An 8458-nucleotide genomic window follows, 5' to 3' on the forward strand; every position below is an offset into this window, starting at 1 on the left:
TGTGCTTTATGCTTGAAATGTTGACGTGATTGACATGTAAGAAAAATAAAACAAAACATAACTAAAGGCTTCTGGAGTAATCATTCACGTATCAAACCACGGCTGCATCACTGCAAGACCCAACTTCGGCTACAGACGGACTGAATGAGGGTGCAGGTAAGTCGTTTGCACGCAGTACCCTTTATTGCAGCAGCGAATAGAAATGGCAGTGCATTTGCAAATGTGACATAATTTTCGAAGAGAATTCTTTCCGAGAGTTTGAACTCTCGACTGCAGATGTTTCGGGGGCTGATCAATGTGAAGGTACGCGAAGTGCTTCCTGACCTCTGAAAGTAGTCGTTTAGAATGCTCAATCCGCTTATAACTTGCCATGTTGTGAAAGTTTTCCTGAGATGGGCAACAAGAGGGGGAAAGACTTCGTTTCGATGTAGCCACGGGAAAGTATAAGCGAGCAGCACGCTTGATGTTTCAAACAAGTGCATCAAACCGTAAAACAATTAAAAACATCCTACTTTCAAAGAAATGGTGATGGCCAGTTCACCGTGCCGAGAAGCCCTTCCGAATTTTAAGCAATGGGATGCTGTTATCTTCGTTCCCGACAAATTCTACTGACTGCACTACGCAAAGATCTCCACCTTCGCAAACGACTTGTATGGATTTCATGCCACCCCGATGCCGAGCAACTCCACACCCGGGAGAGCAAGTGGGGGAGTCCAGAACAGCACATGATAAAGCATGCCCCCCTGCTAGCAAGAACGATCGGCTGTCCCACTTTAAAAGCAACTATTGGATCCACCATGCTCTACATCTGAATTGGATAAATCGGCACCAAGTTCAAATCGCTGGCAAATAGGATTCGCATGCTCGTGAACAGGATGGAATCATTAGCATCTCACAGCACATTTAAAAATCGTGGACTGATTGGCCCCCCCTGCTTGCAAACCTTGTGTAAAAGTCCCGGCTCACAATGTGCATTCACTTCCCGGCAAAGTGCGCAGTGTAGCGACGTCTCAACATATAAGAGCGGACCCTAAAGAGACTATATCTACAGTCCCATCGACGCGTTGCCGCGCGTCGCCTTCCTGCGGTCTTCTTGTGTGTGAAACAATTGTACCACACACGGTAGAGCTTTCAGGATAAAAGTCTTTCGCTTCCTCCCCATGCCGATCACAACAACAGATTACGGCAGATGAAAAAAAAAAAGAGCAGGGACCCTTAAGCCCCGACTCTAATGACAGCGTGAAGCTGCTCCACTGCAACATACCCCTTTACATGAACTAGCCACCACACTTAGTAGGCATGCAACCGAACGAATAAAAGAAAGCAGTGCTTAAGATTAGTTTTCACTTGAACCACATTGTGCATTGCTCAGTAAGTGTTGTCACTGTGTGCGCCCGCAAGCGGGCAAATTTATCCAAAGTGGAGTTTCGAATTATCGGTGACGTGTGAAAATGCGCGGTTCTACTGAATGTGATATGAACGAGTCAGCAACAACCCCTCGAAAGATGTAAACCTCAACAACAGAACATGCAGAAGGGGAGTGGGACGGTAATGGATATTTTTTCGGGGGGGGGGGGGGGGGGGTGACTTCAGGTTGAACGAAGCTATAAAGTGGGGCGCATGAAAGGGAATCACACGCTGAAGACTGACTTGCCGCAGTTTAATGCAGCGTAGTTTTGATATGTTAATTTTTTGCGGTGCCTTCCTGCAGAAAGAAACTCATGCTTTAGAACCAAGAAAAATGGTATCAGTGAAAAAAAAAAAAGACATTCATACGTTCGGATTATCCATGTGAACAGCAACAAAATTATCGCATAGGACAATGAAATACAGGAATGGGAAAAATCAAGCGAATTGATGATAAATAAGAGAGAAAGAAAGAGAGAGAGAGAGAGAGAGAGAGAGAGAGAGAGAGAGAGAGAGAGAGAGAGAGAGAGAGAGAGAGAGAGAGAGAGAGAGAGACGAAGAGGGGAAGGCAGGGAGGTTAACTAAGCACGGGCCCGGTTGGCTACCGTATACAGAAGGGGAGGGAAAAAGGGAAGAACACATAAGGAGAGAAAAGAAAAATAATACTCCTTCACAGTCATTCGCAGAGGAATCTCCACTGTCACAAGCGTTCATGTAATCCAGTGTCCTTCAAGAAATGCAGAAGGGCTTTTGTGGCCTTTTGCATGCAAAAACGCATAGGCCATGGTCCAAGGATCCTTTCTTCTGAGAGCGCTCTATCGTCTAGCAGGTCGAGTTTCGCTTGTAAAGTACGTCGTTGAGTGTCAAATTATGGGCAGTGGCACAGAAGGTGCTCTAGAGTCTCATCGCACCCGCACAAATTGCACGCCGCACTGTTGGCCATTTCCATCATGAATGAATAAGAATTTGTAAATGCGACGACCAACCCCATGCGACAGAGTAAATTTGTTTCGCGATGGGAGAGTCCAGGTGGTGTCCCACGTAACTTGAGGGAAACGTTAAAAATATGCAAATGCCACGTAGCTGGAGCGAACCAAGGTAATGTTGTTTGCCGTCGCTTGGAGATACTCAGATAATTTTTTCGTTTGCGCCTAATTAGATAATTACTCTTAATTAATCAATCAATCAGCTTCCTATCTATTAGAAATAGATGAAAAGTGCGAATAAGAAAATTGTAGAGCAACATGAAAAACTCCCGATACAGCTTTTTCTTGCTCCGTACGTGCTACATAACAGTATTTTTCCTAGCGTGAAAGAAGCCCGCCAATCCACGTAAAGTGCCTCGAGCGGCCAGTCGCGCGGCAAACATGCGTGCACTCGCGGGCTTCTTTCACGCTCGGAAAAACACTTTTATGTAGCACGTATTGAGGAACAGAAAGCTGTATCGGGAGTTTTTCATGTTGATCTACAATTTTCTCATTTACACTTTTAATCGAATTATAATATTTTAGAAGTGTATTAATTAATTAAGAATAATGATCAAATTAGGCGGAATTTAGGAAAACAATATAAGCATCTGCAAGCGACGGCAAACAACATTACCTTGGTTCGTTCTAGCTACGTGGAATATGCATATCTTTAATGTTTGGCCCAAGTTATGGGGGGCACCCTGTATAAGGAGAGGTGATAAATGATTTTAGAATTAGCACTCAAGGCAGTTGACGTTAATTAAAAGAAGAGTGGCATATTTTATCACGTTTAACACATGATATTTTTATGGTAATTTCAGACACGACACACGAACTGCGCTCGTGTTGGTCGTCTCCGTTGTCCCGTTCTTAAGCGCCGTTCTTACGCGAAAATTTTGAACCAAAAATTCCAAGTTAGCACACTGTTGAGCTATGTTTAATGAACTGATTCATTTGATGTAGGTTCCAACACATGTGTTGGATGTGCATATTTTCTTTTTTTTTTACGCTCAGTTTTTGCTCACCCTCTCGCACCCACACGCCCGCACCAGTGCGCGACCGTAGAGACTCAGCCACGCAACTGTGGATTGCAGGTTATGTTTTGTCCACGCAATTTCTGGGATCGGTCCACTTTAGCACGAGTTATACTGTACCCGAGATGGGTGCAGTTGGCAAGGTATAGGCAAACCCGGCATTTGAGCAAAACGTCGCCTTTAAAGCGCGCGGAAGCCGAGACGTTACCCGGCCCTGGCCGGCTTGCATGCCGCCACCGTGCTGCCCTCAATCGAGCTGCGACCAAACCAACTTGACCATCAACGCCGCGCTGGCGCGCGAACACTGTTTTGCCCACGGATATGCGCTATAGGCTGGATATCAGTGGTTCTACCTGGCGGCGGTATGAAGGTGGCGAAAAGTCGATCACGACGCCGGCTGCGACATTTTTGTCTGCCACTATTTCCGCGTGATGTCGCAAGTCGAAACTGCGTTCGCCGTTTCCCAGTAAAGACATGAGCGTTTTACAAGAGCCCAGCTATCACGTTTTGGCGCCCGACACGTGCAATTATTCGTGGCAGGTAACGTTTCTGAGGTTGCGGACCATGCAGGAAATCTGGGCCCGTATTCGCAAAAACGTTCTTATACGCTAAAAAAAAAAAAAAAAAAAAATGTTCGTATACGCTACGTTCATGCTAGCCATTAGTGATGTGGGACATATCATTAGCGAAGGCGATGAACCAATGATAAACAGCAGTTACGAACGAAGAGCTTTGTGAATTCGGCCCCTGGTTTGTTCAAATTCAGGGCGCTTGAGTGCATTATCCTCGCGGCACACGAGACGGCCACTGCGGTGTAATTTTGTCTTTTTTCACGCATTATAGTTCACGAGCTAAAAAGAAAAAGAAAAACTTGAGCGTAATTCATACGTATAGAAAAAAATAAATTTCACGTCTTACGACGCATTACATGTAAAACGGTAAACATGGTTGAAATATATAAACGTTTAAGAAAATAAGATATTTATTTTATTTTAACCCATAAAGGTATATACACTAATATAAATAACTAGCGAGGTAACTATAATCAAGAATGCATCAGTTTGACCAGTTTAGGCAGTATTGCGCGCTTTTGAGTAGTCTGCACAACGTTACTGGGGCAGCGTGTATAACGTTAAAATTACCCCGGTAATCCAAATGTCTGGAACAATGAACGGGATGGACATGCGACGGCAGAAAAAGAAAAGACAGAGAAAACAGAATTTGGGATGCCAACAAGTGGGGTACAGTCGAATATACGGTCAGCACAAGAAGGGCAACGCTATAACAAGAAACCAATGATGCGTCACCAAGAAACGAGAAGGGCAAACGAGGTCACCCGATGAAGAGGTCGCAAGGTACTTTTGATGAGTCTATTACCAAAGGGCTCAGCAAGCAATGAGTCATTCACTGTGCAAAGTAGGAACAACTTATCATTAATGTATGATTCCTAGGGCTGTGATTTAAGTGGCATACGGATTAGTACTATACTTTTTTCACCTGATCCGAATCGGTGTACAGAGACTAATCCAAATGATTCATTCGCAAGTTGCAAATCCAACTCGTTAACAAACCAGTTCTTTCTGACCCGTGTGCAGCACTCTAGTCTTCCACCAAAAGACAATAAAAAAGTGTAGGCTAAACCTTGTCAAGCTTCGCGGCCACAGGGGGCGCCTCTGGAAAAAGGTGGCGAAGTCATTTCGGCAGAGCCCGGCGTATACAGAAAAGAACGCAGCTACATGGCGGTCTTTGCGTTACATTTTGTGTTACTTATCAGGATAGCCTTTCGAGGGCTCGCTAGCCCACGGTTATGGCGCAGTCAGCACTGACGTCCACAGAACGCCCGCTGGGAGTAGGGACCTGATTGGTAGCGCCGTCTTTTGTGCGCTGCGAGCCCAAGGCGGCCGCTTGGAATGCCGCCCGTGTGTCTTAGTTGTACCCGGGAGCTGATCAAGTTTTCTTCTACATCACGTGGGGTTGCCGTCTAGCGCTTCAGGCGTTGTTGTCGAGTTTCCTTACACGCTCGGCATTTTCAATGAGGAGACATGATTCAGGCCTTATTTTAGATGCATGAGCTCTTTGAAAGAGTTGCATGGTACATCATTCCTAGTACTGCACACGCACTACAGAATTTACCATATTGACGGAAGAACGTCTACGCGGCTTCATTATGCCATGATTTCTAAAGAAAGTACAGAGCTCGTAAGAATGCTTGTAGTGAGACTGCAAGAATACCTTAAGTTTAAGGAGCCAGAGCATTTGTAGATACACCGGGTGTCTTGAACATGTATAACTTGAAGGCTGATAGTGTTCGATTGGGACCGAATACAAGCGACCGAATTCCCAAAAGCTTTCATTCATAAGTTATCTTTACCACTGGACATCCGCCTTCGATAATAGTATGTCCAACATTACAATTGGTTCGGATATGCTCTTTCGAGCAGTCCTATCTCAAGAACATTTTTGTGAATGCAGGCCCAGTTTATTTATTTCTTTTTTTTAAGACGTGGCTCGCGGAGAGCGCCTGTCTAAATGGCGATGTCCGGTGTATGTTCCGAGCTTATTTGTCCAATGCCTTGGGACATGCTGTAAATAAAAAAAAAAAAGAAACCTACGAGCTTTTAATCAGTCGCCTGCTTCAAAGATACTGCATGATACTTGCGATCAAAAGGGCGTTCCATGTCCACCGCCATGGCAATGAGGGGCGCTGCTTACACTGCCAGGGCTGATCTTATACACAAATACCCAAAGATTTGGACGCAAAGAGTGCCGCCGTAGCTTAATTGGTAAAGCATCACACGTGTAATGCAGGGGATGTAGATCTGGGCTCCCACCTGTGGCATTAACTTTTCGTCCACTTTCATTTCTTTATCCGATTATTTCTAGATTTAAATCAAGCCTAACAATTACCTTCTCCTGTGCTTGCTGTGGCTTCATATTCTGTCACTTGGCATGGTTGTCACTAACAAGAAACTAAGCCCCTTGAATCACCTCATCGTCATCACCCAGAAGCTGGAGTAGCATGTCAGGCGAAAAGCCAGGCCAACATCTCCAGCATATCATTAAAGCTTGTCTGTTTCTCTCTCTATCTCTCTCTCTCGGACGCTCGAAACTTTTGGGTACATTACTGGGCATGTTTTGATCATCATGGCACTTGACCTTCTGTCTTGTTTCTCGTAAAAGAACGATGTGTTGTGAAGCTCTAGCCAACGCCCTAAGTTTCAAAAACTTCGATGAAGTTCAGCTTTCTTTTTATTGTGATTAGCATACTTGGAGAACCTGGCAGACTTTGCGTATGTACCTAACCTCTTTCACGCCACAATTTGAGCCACTGGATACATGCCACTGTGTATGTGCCCATTCTTGGTCGATCCCTCTGATATGGGTACTTGCCACACTCTAGAGAGAGAGAAAGAAAAGTTTATTATACGAAACAGTGTCCCGAGTGAGGCCGGTTATCACCCTAAGGTGGGAAGGCTCCTTAGTCCAGAAACCCTCTGGCTTCGACTGCCCTCTTGGACTCTAAATTAAAAATAAATTCTTTAGTGCTGGGTGTAACCGGACCCATGCCACATGGGTTTCTCAATACCAGCAGTTCGACGCCTTATTTCGGATGCGACGCGCGGACTTCGTGGTGGCGCCGCTAGATGGCACAGCGTATTGACAAGGAAGTGTGACAGTGTACCGGCCGCAGTAGACATCTAATAGAAGACGCGTTTCTCAGTGTTCGCACGCAGCGGTACGCATCTCGGAGGCTATACGCGGACTTTAAAGGACGCTGCTAGGTGGCACAGTGTGCCCAGAGAGAAGCGCTCGGCGGCTGCAGTACATGCCAGATAGATGACGCGTTTCAGCGGCGGGAATACAGTATGCCGCTACATCGCTTTAATGCTAATCGCATTAACTTCAAAATTCATCTTGATATGGGTCTTGCCCAAATTGTGTTGGAATCTTACCGTAACGAATCCCACTTAATGCCCATGATTTACCACGTAAAAGTAATTGCGTCTCTGATTTCTCCTTTTGTTTCAGCATGGTCATTGTAAGTACATTGGACAGACAGACAGACAGAAGAAGCACATTGCTTCTTCTGTCTCGCTGATCGAGAGCCTTGATGCGAGCATGTTTTCAATTTGTTGCTTCATCAACATCCCTGTGCACCTGTATTAAACAGAATTAAAGGAAATACAGAAGTGATGAAACGAACGGGTCTGTTGCTGGTTATTGTTTTTAAACATGGATGCACAGCAGCAAGTCTGCTGCTGTCACTCTGATACGGTCAGCAACGTTGTAAGGGACACGGGGAAAACTGAGAAATCTTTCTCTTTTCATGGACTCCTGTGCTCCCGATAGGTTATAGCTGAGCAGTATTGAGACACACGGGAAGTCTTCTCTTGAATGCGCAATTTGTTTGCTACTGGCACTGCATATACTTCCTAAACAGTGTCAAGTCTGGGCCGCTTACCTTGTAGTTTCTTAATCGCGAACTTGCTTCTTGCAAATCCTTTCCGCAGTCGAACTGCAGCACACATCCACTAGTTAAAGGAAGCCAGTAAGTCCTATTGACGAAACGCAAGGCGGCTCGACGGCTCTCACACGCGGTCATCGTGGGGATAGCCGTGGGTCGTAACAAAAGGGCCATCCGCACGCGCCATCCACTTGCTGATCCTACGCGGGCCGAGTGCTTGGAAGGCAACGTCACGTCCACGGCGTCAGGAAACGTCGCCGCGCAACTCGGCCGAGCGAGCGACTAGCGCGGCGCGCACTGTAGCGTGGGCTAAGTGTCACGTAATTGTGGGCCTTAATCCGATGAAGATCCTTCTTTATTCCGGCTGCTGGCAGCTCTATTGGATTGGCGGCGCCCTTATTTGTAGTCGGCCTGGTGCGTGGCGAGACACTTTCCCTGTTGACGCGCGAGCGCGTGCTCGGACCGACAAATCAGTTTCCGAATTCCCACGGAGGCCCCCCAGGGGTGAAGCGTATGTGTGTCTGTGCGGAGGCGGGGGGGGGGGGTGGGGGGTTCGACGAAAAGGCGTCGAGCGCCACTTCATT

At 46.2% G+C, this 8458-nt stretch overlaps 1 protein-coding gene across 1 annotated transcript in view; it reads right to left on the reverse strand.

Moving 5' to 3' along the window:
• LOC126531667 (uncharacterized) overlaps nt 1-8458 on the reverse strand; it is a 698627-nt gene that overhangs the window by 62792 nt on the left and 627377 nt on the right. The gene's annotated exons all lie outside the window — the stretch shown is intronic.

This window comes from Dermacentor andersoni, chromosome 5, assembly GCF_023375885.2.
Source record: "Dermacentor andersoni chromosome 5, qqDerAnde1_hic_scaffold, whole genome shotgun sequence".
Lineage (NCBI taxonomy): Eukaryota > Metazoa > Arthropoda > Arachnida > Ixodida > Ixodidae > Dermacentor > Dermacentor andersoni.